Source organism: Saccopteryx bilineata, chromosome 3 (genome assembly GCF_036850765.1).
Source record: "Saccopteryx bilineata isolate mSacBil1 chromosome 3, mSacBil1_pri_phased_curated, whole genome shotgun sequence".
NCBI lineage: Eukaryota > Metazoa > Chordata > Mammalia > Chiroptera > Emballonuridae > Saccopteryx > Saccopteryx bilineata.
The window spans coordinates 282,079,234-282,097,141 of NC_089492.1; the positions used below are offsets into that span (position 1 = coordinate 282,079,234).

Consider the following 17,908-nt stretch of genomic DNA (forward strand, 5'->3'; position numbering starts at 1 on the left):
ACATCAGATTGCTCCTTTGGAAGGGGAATTTTGCTGGATCTCGCTTCTGGCCTGGCGATAGTGATAGTAGAAAGTACAAGAGCTTTAGAACCAGGTAAGTCGTGAGTTCAAATCCTAGCCTGCTCTAAGGTGTGTGGCCTTGGGAAAATGACTGATACTTCTCTGCACCTGTTTCTTCATCTGAAAAAATGAAGCTAGTACCAAGACATACAGTAGTTGTAATAATTAAGGGAGATTTCGCTTGCACAGCCAAGGAACTGAATTTCCCTCTTTCAGTTAACATCCAGGACACTTCCAACTTCCACAACAGTCTATCCCAGTGCTCATTTGTATCAAGGGTACAAATGAGTCAATACCTGGCCAAACTTCTATCAGTCTCCAGCCAGTTGCCCCAGGCACTAAGAAGGAGGGTGGATGCAGATCTGGAGTAGCCTTTATTGTCTGGAAGAAGAAGGACAGAGAAGCGTGACGACTTCTCACTCTAGATGCGCTTCATCAGGGCGGCATCCCACGGTGGGTAGAACCTCTAGCCGGGACCACGCCCCTTCCCAAAATGACACCGCCTCCAGGCCGCCCCGCGAGGGCGCGCCGAGCCGACGTGTGTGCGCGCGCGTTCTCCGCGCCGGGCTCCTGCGCATGCGCGCTCCGCGCTGTCTTCTCCAGGCCAGAGCAGACCCGGCGGCGGCGTTTGAGTGGAGGAAGATGGCGGCTCCAGGCGGCTCGGGGTCCGGCCAGCTGTGAGGATCCCTTAGTGCGGCAAGCGCGGCCTGAGGCGCAGCGCCTCTGCTCTGGTCCTGCCCCGGCTCCCTCGCCGCTGTCGTCAGCGGAGCTAACCTGAGAGCGTGGCGCGGGCTGGGCCAGGTGAGGTCTCTCCCCATCCCCGGCCGCGGCGGGGAGCTGGCGCCTCCTGCCCTTTATGCCACGGGCCCGCAGCGGGGAGTGGGCGCCCCGGGTCCCGCGCAGGCCCTGCACCCTGCGCGGTGGTCGGTGCCGGCTGGACTGGACCCTTTGCTGTCGTCATCCTCGGCCTCCCTGGGTTAGGCAAGGAGGAGGAGAGCCCCTTCCCCGCCAGCCATTGGGATGGGAGTGAACCCGGCCCCTCTCTTCAAGCAGGGCGGTTCTCATCCCTTCACCGGGGCCACGAAGGGGTGTGTGACCTGGGCGAGGATGGCTGTAGGGATGTCAGGTCATCTTTTTCCGCCATCGAATCTTGAACGCCTTTCGAGAGAAGCCCGAATCCTGTGCCCTCCAAATTTGGGGCTGCGGCGAGGGGCCAGCATCGCTGAAGCCGCAGCTGCAAAAGGGACAATTTTGGAATTGGCCTAAAAAATAAAACACAAGTAGCCTTTCCTACCCCCATAGCTTTTTGAGTGTTCCCCCTGCGAAGTGGGAACTGGGGATCTCCTTGGTGGAGACAGCAGTCCACGTTGTGACTGTGGAAGCCTTCTGGTGAGAATTGTGAAAGGAAACGGTGGAGGGTGGGAATGAATTTGTAAACGAAGTGGGGGGGGGATCTTAATAGTTTCTGCAGAGTAATTTCGGTGCTAATGAAGTCCTCGATTGTTTGACGCTTTTGGATTGTTAACATTCGGAATAGCCAGTTGCTTTTGTCTGTCAAGACTCCCGAATTTTGTAGGAAAATAAAAGCTTCATTCCTTAATTGCTAAGCTTTTGAACTTTTCTGTGGTAGGATTTTGATTGCTCTGGATGAAGATTCAGACACGTTACCATTTCTCACTTGCTGGCAGAGACATCGTGCTATGCTTGTTCTTTTTTTTTTTTTTTGAGAACAACTTTTTGTTGTTCAAATACTCATAAAAAAGACTGATTTAGTTTCTCTCACTAGGGAAGTCAATTTGAAATCTTGTGGTCTGGTTCTTCAGGAATGATGGCTTCAGTTGGAATTGTGCTAGGGGGAATTGTAGAGGTGATGTCTTTGGGTTGGACACACCAAATACCTTTTGAAACTTAAATTTGTTTTGCTGTGCTTAAAAATGATGACATCATGTGGGTTTAAAGGAGACAGGGAAAATTTAAGAGGGCACAGCATCATTTAGATTTGAACATTTAAAATTCACTATGTAGCTCATACAATGAATAGTGATGCTCTCTGTCAACGTTCCTAACTTTGAGCATATTCATGTGTATAATTTGAATGGATATCCTTTCATTTGTATGTTGTTGTTTTATACACTGTAACTGTTTGCTTTTGACAAGCCCAGTAGAAATATATTACTCAGTCTACATTGACCATGGATGTCTTGTCTATTTAAAAAAGCTTTTAATTGTTAAAATGACAACTGTTTCATTTAGTATCAGCTAATTCTTTTAACTATTTTACCTTTTCTTAAAGCCATCTCCATAGAGATTTGATTTTTCTTAGTGCCTCTGCTAAGGATATAAACCTGAATCAACTTCTTTGTCATAGAAAATTGGAGAGCCACTCTGTATTTCAATTTGCTAATAATAAAGAGTCATGAAATTCATGCAGTAAAACATTCTGGTGGTTTGACATTATGCTTTTTGGCATAATGTATTGCATTGTTGTGCTAAATCATCATCAGGTATTGATGCAATTTCATGACATCCATGACATCATTCACTCCAGCATTTTGCCTTTCGTAGTTCTTTCTCAGAGTCACAGAAAGAACAGGATCAGGAAAATAGCTAAGGATGCTTCTTAATGCCTGATTTCTAGAAGAACTTTCATTTAACACTGCTTTATATATTTAAAACCATTCTGTAAAATTCAGAGCTGTGTGATTCCTGCCTATTATGAAGAGAAACAGAAAATGCCAGCAAGACCTCTGGGTTTTACCAGAATATTGAGGTTCCTAGGAGATGTTATCACTGTGGTGAACAAATATGTGATTATCTTTGTGATTTCAGGGTTGTTTAGGTTAGTGAATTAACAATTCTATAAAACCGCAAGCCATTTGGTTAAATAATGCCCTTCCCACTTTACAAGACTGTTTTGTGGATCAAAAGAAATAATGTTTGTAAAACTGCATTGTAAAATAAAAGGTAAATGTAAGAGTGATTATACAGTAATCAATTTTATGAAAATACCTATCTAGGGCCCTTTGTGTGCTGGGTATTTTGGGAAGTAGGTACTAATGATTCTAAGACAGACAGCTTTTGGTCTCAGGCTGCCCACTGTCTGGTTGGGTAGCCAGACAAGGAAACCAGTTAAGTACTGTCTATTGTAGTGAAGAAGTGCCCTGAATCCAACCAACCAAAGGTTCTCAGTGCCAGGATAGCTTCCCCATCTTCTCTTTTATTCTGAAGAAAAATCTGCCTCTTGTGAGTGAAGTGCTTTTATAAAAACTTACATAAAATTTTTATCATGAGTTCTTTTTCCCTTTTATTCATTCATAGTCATGACACTTCCCACACAGTATGCCCCAGTTATGGTTTCTGCATTCTCAAAAATCCAGGAGTCTTGGGAGAACATATCTGAGAGTGAGTCATACGCACAGGCAACTAACACAAACATTACAGCTGCAATTAAAATATCTCAGATTACTCAGTGGTGTTAATTTAGAGTGGTGATGCTTTTGTTGTTGTTTTGTAAACTGGTAAACTACCAGAAGCACTGTTTGATTTTAATTTGATCACATTTAGTTAATGTTTAGTTATCACTCACTTAGATTGACTGTAAATGGTTATTAGTACTGTCTTATTTCTCCCAATAATAAATAAAATGAGAAGGTCCTTGTCCTTTTTGGGTAAAACTGACCATTAAGTTAGAATTAAACTACTTTGTAGAATCTATTTATGTGAATTGAGATTGCTTAGTATCTGGTAATAACTTATGTATCCCATTACAAGTTCCTATTCTTAGCGCTGTAGTAGTTTTATAACTAATTTTTATGTTGTGTATATTGCAAAAATCTTATGAGTTTTTGGATTGAATGGAACCTTTAAGTGATTCAGTATTAGTTGAACGTGTGCAATCTGTGTCTTAACTGAAAATGAATGTGGTTGACAGAAAAGTGAAGGTGATGTGTTTGTTCATTTTCTATAGTGTGATAGATTGTTACCATGTAGAAGGCTATGACCTACAGACAAGTAATTTAAAAACCACCCAGTATCATGCTTGTAATACAGCCTCTTTTTAAAAATTGTTTCTTGTGATATTCTTCTACATGTCTTGTAAAATTATGACTAGTTTAATTTTGCCTTTCCTTGCTCATGTGTCTGTTGGAAAGCACATTTATTTTGAATTCTGATATTCCTGTTTTATATTTCTACTTTTTAATTTGTAAAGTTTTCTCTCTAGTTTTTTTTACAATTTTCCAGAGTTGCTCTTCTATGTGTTGCTTCAAAGGTGGAAGTGTCTTGTGGTACTTTGATGCTTATTTATATACAATGTGTCCGTCAAGTCATGGTGCACTTTTGACCAGTCACAGGAAAGCAACAAAAGACAATAGAAATGTGAAATCTGCACCAAATAAAAGGAAAACTCTCCCAGCTTCATACCTATTCAGTGCAGTTCAATGTGGGTTCACGCACAGATTTTTTAGGGCTCCTTAGGTAGCTATCCCGTATAGCCTCTCCAGACTCGTCACTGACTGATGGCCTACCAGAACGGGGTTTCTCCACCAAACTGCTGGTTTCCTTCAACTGCTTATCCCACTGAGTAATGTTATTCCTATGTGGTGGCGCTTCGTTATAAGCGCGCCGATATTCACATTGCACTTTGGTCACAGATTTGGATTTAGTGAGCCACAGAACACACTGAACTTTCCTCTGTACTGTCCACATCTCGACTGGCATGGCCGTGGGCTGCTCCGCTGTATACACAGTGTTACGTCATCATCTGCACATGTGCACATGCTGCCACATCATCCTACAGAAACTGGGAGGGTTTTTCTTTTATTTGGTGCAGATTTCACATTTCTATCATCTTTTGTTGCTTTCCTGTGACCGGTCAAAAGTGCACCATGACTTTACGGACACACTGTGTATATAAATATGATAAATGTATGAATATTATTATATAAAGTAATAGTTATTTGAAAAGTTTTATTACTCTAGACAGTAATTTAGCTTAGACAATAACTTATTTTTTCTTGTCTTGGAATATATAGATTTGAGGCAGTTCATTTAATTTATGTGAAGGCAAACAAGTTTTAGTTTTAACTAATAATATTCCCTTAGAATATTGAATATTTAGAATATTTTTTATTTCAGCTACTCCAAGAAATTCACGAGTATGGCATAATTATCCAAGTTTATGTTTCTTTTATTATTTTCATTTTAAATTTGTGTTGTGATTTGGAGAACAAGGAATTTTTTCTGGAATGAACCTCTTGGCTCATTATTTGGAGAAAGATTGATGTTAATTATGAATTTATCAATATAGTTTTACTAAATGTCTCTCTCTGCTGGCTTTTCAGGGGAAGTCAAAGGAAAATTGAATTTATCCTTTTATTTCAGTATTCATAAAGCTCTTAAAATTTTATTTAATTAACTTTTTTTTCTCCTTCTTTTCCAAGTGAGAGGAGGGGAGATAGAGAGACAAACTCCTGCATGGGCTACAACTGGGATCCCCCTGGGTGAGGCCGATGCACTTGAACCAGTTGAGCCATGGCTGCGGGAGGAGAAATGGTTGCTTCCCCTGTGTGCCCTGACTGGGAGTTGAACCTGGGCATCCACACACCGTGTCAGCGCTCTACCACTGAGCCAATCGACTAGGGCCTTTTTTTTTTCTTAAAGCGAGAGGAGAGGAGATAAACAGAATCCTGCATGCACCAGACTGGGATCCACCCGGCAACCACTGTCTGGGGGACCAATGCTTAAATCAATGGAGGTAACCTCAGTGCCTGAGTCTTATGCTCAGAACAACCAAGCCACTGACCGTGAGAAAGGAAGAGAGAGACAAGGGGGAAAAGGAGGGGAAGAGAAGCAGATGGTCATTTCTCATGTGTGCCCTAAGGATTGAACCTGGGATGTCTGCAGGCTTGGTCGCCGCTCTGTCCCTTGAGCCAACCAGCAGGACCTTTCTTAAAATTTATTTTTAATTTTTATTTATTGATTTTAGTGTGAGAGGAAGGGAGAGGGAAAGAGAGTGAGAAATACAGGAACATCGAGCTATTCCTCTATGTGCCCTGACTGGGAATTGAACCAGCAACTTCTGCGCTTTCAGATAATGCTCTAACCAACTGAGCTTTCCGGCTAGGGACTTTTTTATTTATTTTTAAGTTTATTGATTTTTGTGAGACAGGAAAGGGTGGGGGAGAGATAGACAGACAAGAACGTCAGTCTGTTCTATATGTGCCCTGACTGGGGATCTAACCAATAGAGTTATCCAGCCAGTGCTTTTTTTTTTTAAACTAGTAGTCTTGCTCTCTCTTGTAAAAAAGCAACAGTGTCTTGTCTTTTTTTTAGAGAGAGGGAGGGAGCGAGAGAGAGAGAAACAGGCAGGAAGGGAGAGAAATGAGAAATATCAACTTATGGTTGTGCCACTTTAGTTGTTTATTGGTTGCTTCTTATATGTGCCTTGCCCCACTGGCTCTTGCTGTGACAGTGACCCTTGCTCAAGCCAGCAACCTTGGGCTTAAGTCAGCAACCATGGGATCATGTCAGTAATCCCATGCTCAAGCCAATGACCCCACACTCAATCCAGCTACCTTGGGGTTTCAAACCTGGGTCCTCAGCATCCCAGGTTGCTCTATCCACTCACTGTGCCACCACCTGGTCACACAACAGTGTTGTGTCTTGTCTTGGGATCAAGCAATGTTGTGTTGGCAGGACTGCTTTCTTAGCTTTTGCTTTGATATATTTAATAACATCTTTCCAAATAAACCCTTTGATCTAGTCAAGATCAAGCAAAAGCTGTTTTCTTCTTTATTAATGAATGCATCTAAAGTTTTATGTTCCTGTGTGTCCTTCAAATTTTGATTTGTCTTATCGTTCTCATCTCTCCCCTTTTTCTCAGTGTAAACAGTTTTATTTTCTAAAAGTGTGATTCATAAATCATCATAATGGAATTTTGGAAGATAATTCCTATAAAGATGCATAATGACAGGTGGGTTAGAATTTCAAATTTTATTTAACTTAAAAAAAGTAACTTAAAGTCTGACCTGTGGTGGCGCAGTGGATAAAACGTCGACCGGGAAATGCTGAGGTCGCCGGTTCGAAACCCTGGACTTGCCTGGTCAAGGCACATATGGGAGTTGATGCTTCTAGCTCCTCCTCCCCTTCTCTCTCTGTCTCTCCTTTCTCTCTCTCTGTCTCTCCCTCTCCTCTCTGAAAAAAATGAATAAATAAAAAAAAATGTTAAAAAAAAAAGTAACTTAAAAAAGTAACTTAATGATAATGAAATCTTAAAGACAGTATGCTAGGTGAAATAAGCCAGACACAAAAGAACCAATATTGTATGATTATACTTACATGAGGTACCTGGAATAGTCCCCTTCATAGTGACAGGAAGTAGAATGGTAGTTGCAGGGGAGAGGACGGAATGGGGAGTTAGTGTTTAATGGGTATGGACTTGCAGCTTGGGATAGTGACAAAGTTCTGGAGATGGTTGGTAGTGATGGTTGCACAACAACGTGAATGTGCTTAATGCCACTGAACTACATACTTAAAAATGGTTAAAATAACATTTTATATTGTGTATATATTACCATAATCTTTTTAAAAGGTAACAATGGTTTACATATTCTATGTGGCTTGATATCACTTATTTTAATATAGTAATTAAGATAAGCTTTGGCCCTAGGTGGACCCAGGCTCATACCCTAGTTTTGCTACTTTCCTTGGTTATGGGCCTTAGTTTCTCTGAGTCTCAGTTTTTTCATACATAAAATGAGGATAATGATATCTATATTATAGGAAAATTAAATGTGGAAATGCATGTGAACTTCTTAGTATATTGCCTAGCACATGGTAAACACTCAAATTTTAAACATTATTAATGTTTTATGGGACATTAAACTGGGACAAGGGGAACTTATCTCCTAGCTTCCTTATAGTGTAGTCCCAGCGGCATACCTGTCCTGAATCAAGAGTACATGCTTTCTTTTTCTCCTGTGCTGCTCTCTCTGTCCTTGATGGGAGAGTTGGTCTTATTCGTGTCTTCATTTGACAGTACTGCTCTGATATCTCTTAAATCCATCTAACGGGATTTTTCCTTTATGCTTCTGGTTTCCCAGCGATGTTAATAGAGCATATCATATAACTCAGCTGTCCAGGTATTCACAACTGAGTTCACTATTTCATCTCTCCAACCTTAAGATAAAAACCTTCATCAATGAAGTTCCCCTTTTAATATTCCCATCTCCGTAGATAGAATGATTTTATTTTGGTCTGATAGACCATAAAACTGGGAATAATTTTTTTAATACTTTTTCCTCTTGTATCCTGCCACGTAGTTCTGTATTACCTTTTCAGTATCCCTCAGATTTCCCTGTTCCTTATGATAGTTGCTGCCATGACTCTAGACCAAACTTTTATGAGCTGAAGGCAGACTGAGTCAGTATTAAAGTTCTTAGGTGGTCTTACTGCCAGTGCTCTGCTATTTGCTAGTTATGTGATCTCAGTCTCCTTCATTTTCAAAATGGAAGTTACAAGTCCTACTTCATGACATATGTATGAAATATTTATTTATTTGTTTCCTTTTCTTTTTTTTTTTCTTTTTCTGAAGCTGGAAACAGGGAGAGACAGTCAGACAGACTCCCGTATGCGGCCAACCGGGATCCACTGGGCACGCCCACCAGGAGGGCGACGCTCTGCCCCTCCGGGGCGTCACTCTGTTGCGACCAGAGCCACTCTAGCGCCTGGGGCAGAGGCCAAGGAGCCATCCCCAGCGCCTGGGCCATCTTTGCTCCAATGGAGCCTCGCTGCAGGAGGGGAAGAGAGAGACAGAGAGGAAGGAGAGGGGGAGGGGTGGAGAAGCAAATGGGCGCTTCTCCTGTGTGCCCTGGCCGGGAATCGAACCCGGGACTTCTGCACACCAGGCTGACGCTCTACCACTGAGCCAACCGGCCAGGGCCTGTATGAAGTATTTAACTAAAGGCCTAACACGTGGTAAACACTCCATAAACAGTGGCTGCTATTATTTGAGTTTTTCTCCTTGGTAATCTTTGGAAATGCTTAAGATTGAAGTGATAGTTTATGACAGACCAGTCTTAAAGGACTATCATCTTAATGCTTTCTCCTCTGATTAAGAACTTTGGGTAACTCATTATTGCCTATCTCCCCTACTTATCTTGGAAGTTTTCCATATGGCCCTCATTGTACATTTCCAGCCTTATTTTCCATGACACCTGTCATGCGGTCTGTTTGTGTCAGGATAGTCTCACTGCCTCCCATATATATCATTTTCATCCAGATAACTGGAACATTTATCTTCCTAGGTAGAAGGGCATTTTTTTTTTCCATTTAACTACTCTGTCCAGCTCTGTAGTGTCTCCTGTATGCTCTATCAGGTAACCACTGTTGCACTCACATAATTAGGTTAAAGTTTATGTCCTAAAAGAAAATTTCTGTGCTAATTAATTTCTGCCCAATAGCTTTAAAAGGCTATATCATGCAGTATACTTCATATGTAATATTTTTAGTGCCTTACAGGCACTTTTATTGCTTACATATTAGATATTCAAACATTTATTCAGCATATATAGTAGGTTATTGACATTTTGTACAACATTGTTTCCATATATTGTTGATGAGTTGCTATAGGAACTTCACTTTTGTTTATATCTATTAGCACTATGGTAAGATAGGTTTTGTTATATACTTTTTTTTTTTTTTTCTTTTCCGAAGCTGGAAACGGGGAAGCAGTCAGACAGACTCCCGCATGCGCCCAACCGGGATCCACCTGGCACGCCCACCAGGGGGCGTCGCTCTCTCTCGAGCCACTCTAGCGCCTGGGGCAGAGGCCAAGGAGCCATCCCCAGCTCCCGGGCCATCTTTTTTTTTTTTTTTGCTCCAATGGAGCCTCGGCTGCAGGAGGGGAAGAGAGAGACAGAGAGGAAGAAGGGGGGGTGGAGAAGCAGATGGGCGCTTCTCCTGTGTGCCCTGGCCGGGAATCCAACCCGGGACTCCTGCACGCCAGGCCGACGCTCTACCACTGAGCCAACCGGCCAGGGCTGTTATATACTTTTTTGTTTAAAGTCACAGAACCTATTGATGACATTGAGAACTCACTGCACTTTTTTATTTTTAATTTCAGTGAGAGAGGAAGGGAGAAACAGATAGAAACATCTGTGTGTTTCCTGTGTGTGCCCTGCCTGGGGATTGAACCGGCATCCTCTGTGCTTCAGGACGATGCTTTAACCAACCAAGCTATCTGGCCAGGGCAGAACTTACTGTACTTTTGATTCTTATTTATTTATTTATTTATTTATTTATTTTTAATTCATTTTAGAGATGAGAGAGAGAGAGGAGAGAGAGATAGAGAGAAGGGGAAGGAGCTGGAAGCATCAACTCCCATATGTGCCTTGACCAGGCAAGCCCAGGGTTTCAAACCGGCAACCTCAGCATTTCCAGGTAGACGCTTTATCATTTCCAGGTAGACGCTTTATCCACTGCGCCACCACAGGTCAGGCTGTACTTTTGATTCTTTTTTTTTTATTATTATTATTTTTTTTTTTTTCGTATTTTTCTGAAGCTGGAAACGGGGAGAGACAGTCAGACAGACTCCCGCATGCGCCCGACCGGGATCCACCCGGCACGCCCACCAGGGGCGACGCTCTGCCCACCAGGGGGCGATGCTCTGCCCCTCCGGGGCATCGCTCTGCCGTGACCAGAGCCACTCTAGCGCCTGGGGCAGAGGCCAAGGAGCCATCCCCAGCGCCCGGGCCATCTTTGCTCCAATGGAGCCTTGGCTGCAGGAGGGGAAGAGAGAGACAGAGAGGAAGGAGGTGGGGGGTGGAGAAGCAAATGGGTGCTTCTCCTGTGTGCCCTGGCCGGGAATCGAACCCGGGTCCCCCGCATGCCAGGCCGACGCTCTACCACTGAGCCCACCGGCCAGGGCTGTACTTTTTTTTTTTTTTTTTTTTTTTACAGAGGCAGAGATAGGGACAGACAGACAGGAACGGAGAGAGATGAGAAGCATCAATCATCAGTTTCTCGTTGCAAGTTGCGACTTCTTAGTTGTTCATTGATTGCTTTCTCACATGTGCCTTGACCGTGGGCCTTCAGCAGACCGAGTAACCCCCTGCTGGAGCCAGCGACCTTGGGTCCAAGCTGGTGAGCTCTTTGCTCAAGCCAGAAGAGCCCGCGCTCAAGCTGGCGACCTCGGGGTCTCGAACCTGGGTCCTTCCGCATCCCAGTCCGACACTCTATCCACTGCGCCACCACCTGGTCAGGCCAGGGCTGTACTTTTGATTCTTATGGGTTGATGTTTCTCATGAGCTTTCTGAAGCATTACATGATCTCAAGTGGCTGTTGAATTTTCTTGCCAATTTGTTTCATTGGTCCATTCATTCAACAAACATTTATTGGATGCTACTTTGTGCTAGGCACAGTTTAAGGTGTTCGAGATACTGAGGACAAAAATAGGCAAGGTCTCTCATTTCCTGGATCTTAGTTTGAGATTGGAGAAAGCAATTAATGAATGAATAAAATTTCAGATAATAATAGGTACTACAAAGAAAACAAGATGTGATAATGACATGGGTCAGAAAGGGAAGACTAATTACAGTCATGCACAGCTTAACAATGGGGATACATTCTGAGAAATGTGTCATTAGGCAATTTTGTTATACAAACATCATAGACTGTGGTTAACGCAAATCTGGATGGTATAGCTAGCTATAGACCAAGGCTTTCTGGTATACTGTTGTCGCATATGTGGTCCATCCTTGACGGAAATGGCGTTATGCAGCACATGACTGTAATTGAGATTGGTGGGTTAGAGAAGGCCTCAGTGAGAAGGTAATGTTCAGGCTGAAAAACACAAGGCAAGATGTTTAATGCTAAGTTTTGGGGACAGAAGGAATAGCAAGTGCATAGAATTAAAGAGTGTAAACCAGGATCCAATCAGGATTTTCAAATTGCATTTGGCTGTTATTTAGATTTTGCTGCTGCTTTTTTTTTGGACTTGAAATATATTTTTATTTTGAGTTCTGTCCTTCATGTTTTATGGAATAAAAAGTTTGGCCTTTTTATTGCATGAAACTAAAATTGGAGAAGGTGGGGGGAGTAGAGAGGAGGGTGGGGATGGAGGGGGAGCTGGGAGATGTGCCTCCCCCAGCTCCTGGGTAATGACACCTCACTTCTTCTTGCGTAATATCTGGCATCTTCCTGCCTGCAATGCTGGCTCTCAGCATCTCGGAGAAGAGGAGGGGTAATCACACACTCATCGTCATGCTTGGAGAATAATTGTCGTTCTGGAAGGAGTGGAGGAAGTTCCTTCCTAGCTCGCTGTCGTCTTGAGGGGTGTTTGGAGGATTGCTAATGCCACTTATATTGTTAGGAGAATTTTTTGGAAATCCATCTATGTCACTTGACCCTAACGATCCGTTCATGTTGTATGGCTCCATCCCGCCCATGCCGCCCATCGGGCCTTCCGAGCCTGGACCCATGGGGAAGTTGGACCGGCTGCTTCCAGGTGGCACCGGATTAATCGTGTAGATGTTGTCACTGGAATTTGTTGAATCTGCAGGACTAGGCATTATGGGTGTTCCTGGTGGACCACCTCCGCCAGGGGGTCCCACATAGGTACCGGGTGATGAGGAGGAGTATGAAATTGAGTTAGCACTGTGAGGATTGGGCCAGGGTCTGCCAGCTCCTGGGCCCATGTTAATCCCAGGCATGGCGGGGTCGAGGGAGTTGGGTGGTGGGCTCATGCTGCTGCCGTAATTCTGTGGGCCGGGCCCCATGGGCCTATGCCTTGGGGAGGGTTCATTCTCTGCATTGATCCTCCCATGTTGGGGTGCCCTTGTCAGGTGGGATCCATGGAATTGGGCAGCAGTGGCTGTGTCCCAGGAACTTCTCCCGGAGGCTCTCAGAGGCGGCAGTGCCCCGCCCTCTTAATACCAAACCCCAAGTCTATCTCTCTTTTGCCTCATGGAGATTAACATTTTGCCCCCATCCCCAAACTGTGGGGACCCAGCAACATATTAGCTAAAATCCTGTAACAATGAGAGGTCCTTTTTAAAGGGGAACAGAGAAGGAGGTAGCTCCTTCTCAGAGATAGGGGAAATGAGGCCCAGAGACCCTAGATTTTGCTTCTTAATCTAAGACAGCTCTCTTTATTTTGCTTTTCCTCAGTGACATTGACTTTGAAGAGACTGGTCTGGTTCTCTGGTAGAATTTTTGACATTCTTGACTTGTCTCAATATTTCCTTATATCATTTAACTCCTTCCTTTATCCTCTTTTAAGACAAGAATGAAGGCTTAGTAATGTTCACATTTGTGGTCCTTTGTGACACTGTATACTCAGATCATACTTGATGTCAGATTTTTTTCATTACAATGATCAAATAATCTGTGGACAGCAGTTTACTTATTATTTATTATTATTATTTTTAAAGATTTTATTTATTGATTTTAGAGGGAGGATAGAGAGAAATGTGGAGGAAGGAGCAGGAAGCATCAATTTATAGTAGTTGCTTCATGTATGTGCCTTGACCAGGCAAGCCCAAGGTTTCGAACCATCGGCCTTAGCATTCATTCTAGGTTGACGCTTTACCCACTGCATCACACGGGTCAGGCAAAGAATGTTTGCTCACCTTCTTTTTTTTTTAGATTTTATCTACTCATTTCAGAGAGGAGAGAGAGAGAGAGACAGACAGACAGACAGACAGACAGACGGACGAGGTGGGAAGAGCAGAGAGAGAGAGAGAGAGATGAGGTGGGAGGAGCAGGAAGCATCAAGTCCCGTATGTGCCTTGACCAGGCAAGCTCCGGGTTTTAAACCGGTGACCTCAGTGTTCCAGGTCGACACATTATCCACCACGCCACCACTGGTCAGGCTGGCAGTTTATTTTTTTAATTTTAATTTTTTAAATGCTTATTTTATTGATTTTAGAGAGAGGAAGGGAGAGAGAGAGAGTGACAGAGATACTGATCTGTTCCTGTATATGCCCTCACTGAGGATCGAACCGGCAGCCTCTGTGCTTCCGGATGATGTTCCAGCCAACTGAGCCATCTGGCCAGGATTTGGGTGGCAGTTTAACACAATGTAATTATTCTGTTTCTCAACCATATTTTACCTGTTGGTTTGAGCATCCGTTAATGAGCCTTACCCAAATTAGTTGTTTCATTGGAGGTTGCAAAAGATTCCTTCTGTGTTTATTAGCTGGCAAGATATTAATTGAGAATGAGCTATTAACAATCATTCCTAATATGGTAGTATAATTCTGTTTTTTCTTTTTTCTTTTGTATTTTTCTGAAGCTGGAAACGGGGATAGACAGTCAGACAGACTCCTGCATGTGCCCGACCAGGATCCACCCGGCTAATTCTGTTTTTCATTGTAAATTTTCTTAGTAAAGAATTGTCATTTCAGTGGTTGCAAATGAGTTCCTTTGCTATTTTTTGTATTGCTATAGGCATGTCAATTTTTAGTCATTCATTATTTTACACTTAATTATAGCCATTAGTATTTTTGATGCTGACCTTTGGCTAGTATAAGTCTCTCTTTCAAGCTGGTGTTGTGTCCTTTTGACATGCCCCCATTGGTCTTTGGGTTGTTTTCTGTCACAGCAGGATATCTCAGGTTAATCTGTACTCTCCTCCTTGACCTGAAGTCAGTCATTTTTCTAGGAAGACCTTGTTTTTTTACAGGAAATGCTATTAGAAACAGAGCTCATTGTTGTTGGGGCTTCAGTATTTCTAGGTCCTTTTAATGGATGGGTTCAGTTTCATAATTTTAAACACTTTCTGCTATAATATTTGATATTTTCCTGGAAGCTTTATTGGCTATATTTAAACCTGTTGCACGGCATAGGAAAACTATAAATGAGAACATAAGCTCTGTTTTAGAAGTATTACTGAAGGTTTCTGAACTTGGATCTGCTGTGGTGCTTGTTAAAAAAATTAAGATTCCTTTATAAGACTCAACACCAATAAAAAGCAATCCAATTAAAAAATAGGCAAAAGAGCCTGACCAGGCAGTGGTGCAGTGGATAGAGTGTTGGACTGGGATGTGGAGAACCCAGGTTCGAGACCCTGAAGTTGCCAGCTTGAGCGCAGGCTCATCAGGTTTGAGCAAAGCCACCAGCTTGAGCACAACGTTGCTGGCTTGAGCAAGGGGTCACCCGGTCAAGGCACATATGAGAAAGCAATCAATGAACAACTAAGGAGCTGCAACGAAGAATTGATGTTTCTCATCTCTCTCCCTTCCTGTCTGTCAGTCCCTATCTGTCCCTCTCCCTGACTCTCTCTGTCTTTGCCACAAAAAGGGAGGGGGGCAAAAGACCTGAATAAATACTTTTCTAAAGAGGACATACAGATGGCAAATAGACATATGAAAGGTGCTCCATGTAACTAGTCATCAGAGAAATGTAAATTAAAACCATAATGAAATATCACCTCATACCTGTCAGAATGGCTATCATCAATAAATCAACAAACAAGGGTTGGTGAGGGTGTGGAGAAAAGGGAACACTCATGCATTGTTGGTAGGAATGCAGATTGGTACAGCCACTATGGAAAGCAGTATGGGGTTGCCTCAAAAAATTAAAAATGGGCCTGATTGGTGGTGATGCAGTTGATAGAGCACCAACCTATGATGCTGAGCACTCAAGTTTGAAACCTTAAGGTCACTAGCTTGAGTGTGGGCTCCTCCAACTTGAGCACAAGCTTTCCAGCTTGAGTGTGGGGTTGCCGGCTTGAGCACAGGGTCACTGGCTTGAGTGTGGGGTCATTGGCTTGAGTGTGAGATCATCAACGTGATCTCAGGGTCACTGGCTCATTGCCTTGGCTTGACCCCTCCCCCCATCAAGGCATATATAAGAAGAAGCAATCAGTGAACAACTAAAGTGAGCAATTATGAGTTGATACACCCCTCCCTCTCTTCCAAGGAAAAAAAAATGTTTAAGTGGAACTGCCTTTTGATCCAGTGAGCCCATTTCTGGGACTGTATCCTAAGAATCCTGAAACACTAATTTGAAAGAATGTATGCACCCCTCTGTTCATTGCAGCATTATTTACAATAGCCAGGATCTGGAAGCAGCCCAAGTGCTCATCAGTAGATGAGTGGATAAAAAAGCAATGGTACATTTACAGGATGGCATACTGTACGGCCATAAAAAAGAAAGAAATCTTACCGTTTGCGACAGCATGGATGGACCTATAGAGTGTTAGGCTAAGTGAAATAAGCCAGTCGGAGAGAGACAGGTACCATATGATTTCACTCATATGGGAAATCTCATGAATAAAATGAGCTAACAAGCAAAATTGGGACAGATTCATACATAGAGAACAGGCTGACAACTGTTGGGATGGTGGGCTGGGTGAGGGGATTGGAAGGATTAAGTAAAAAAGGACAAAAAAACTCATGGTCACAGACAACAGTGTGATTGCCGGAGGTGGGGGGAGGTGGATTAGGGTATAGGAGGGATAAATGGCAATGAGCAAAGACCTGACTTGGGCGGGTGCACACACTACAGAGACATGTTGTAGATTTGGGCACCTGTATAATTATATTAACCAGTGTCACTCCAATAAATTCACTTAAAAAAAAATTAAGATTCTTGGACCTATTCCTATCTTTAGAGACAATCTCCAGGAAATTTACCTACTAGATGATTATTTTATGATCAAGTAAGCTGTGAAACAGATTGACTTCATGTACACAGGCCACTACTGTCCTTTAGGGGTCCTGGGGATAGGGAGTGGTCAAGACATTATTTACTTTTCATGAATTCCTTTGCTTTGACCACCACCAGAAAAAAATATAAGTGGAATTGAAAATTTCCATTTTCTTACAGCTTCTTGTCAAAATGTATTATGTTCTTTGCAGGATATTTTTGTGTGTCAGTGTGGAAGCTGGCTCCATACGCAAATAGAGATTCAATAGGAGTATTGTGGGATCATAGGATACTTTGAATTTACTTCCTGAAACAGCATTTTTATAAAACTTCTCATTTCTCACATTATGTGAACTCCTTCCTAGAGACTGCAAAACAGATTTGATGGGGCAAGAGACCGGAGTGAGGGAAGTTAGATAGTAGGCGTTTGCTGCACTATTAAATGTGGATAACAATGACCAGGAGTCACAATAAAGGGGAGAACATTTTGAAGAATGAGCTAATGGGTGAAGGTGACAGTCTGTATGCAAGATACCATGTAATGGGACATGTTATTATTTTGTTGAGGATAATTTTAAATTAATTTCAATGACTGATTTATACTATCTTTTAAAAATAGAGTCACAAAATTGGGTTCATGTCTGGTTCTTTTTCTTTTTACAAAGCTATGTAATCATAGCAAATTAATTTAGCTGAGCGCCACTGTCCTCATCTGTAAAATATGACTGATAAGCCCTGGCCGGTTGGCTCAGTGGTAGAGCGTCGGCCTGGCGTTCAGGAGTCCCGGGTTTGATTCCCAGCCAGGGCATACAGGAGAAGTGCCCATCTGCTTCTCCACCCCTTCCCCTCTCCTTCCTCTCTGTCTCTCTCTTCCCCTCCCACAGCCAAGGCTCTACTGGAGCAAAGTTGGCCCAGGCGCTGATGATGGCTCTGTGGCCTCTGCCTCAAGTGCTAGAATGGCCCTGGTTGCAACAGAGCAACGCCCCAGATGAGCAGAGCATCGCCCCCTGGTGGGCATGCCGAGTGGATCCCGGTTGAGCGCATGCGGGAGTCTGTCTGACTGCCTTCCCGTTTCCAACTTCAGAAAAATAGAAGAAAAAAAAATATATGACTGATAATATGTCCCTGATGGAGTTAAGGTAGGATTATATGAAATAAGACACCTGATACATACCCTCAATACCTATTGATTCCCTTT

The 17,908-nt window shown here is 42.9% G+C and overlaps 1 protein-coding gene and 1 pseudogene across 1 annotated transcript in view; one reads left to right on the forward strand and one right to left on the reverse strand.

Annotated features, from left to right (window-relative positions):
• Positions 1-643: 643 nt before the first annotated feature.
• The window catches only part of FBXO42 (F-box protein 42), a 76,869-nt gene continuing 59,604 nt past the window's right edge, over positions 644-17,908 (forward strand). The window contains exon 1 of the mRNA XM_066270339.1: positions 644-861. The gene's annotated coding sequence lies outside the window, so the exon portion shown is untranslated. The remainder of the gene's footprint in view (positions 862-17,908) is intronic.
• Positions 12,292-12,928, reverse strand: LOC136329214 (single-stranded DNA-binding protein 3 pseudogene; annotated as a pseudogene).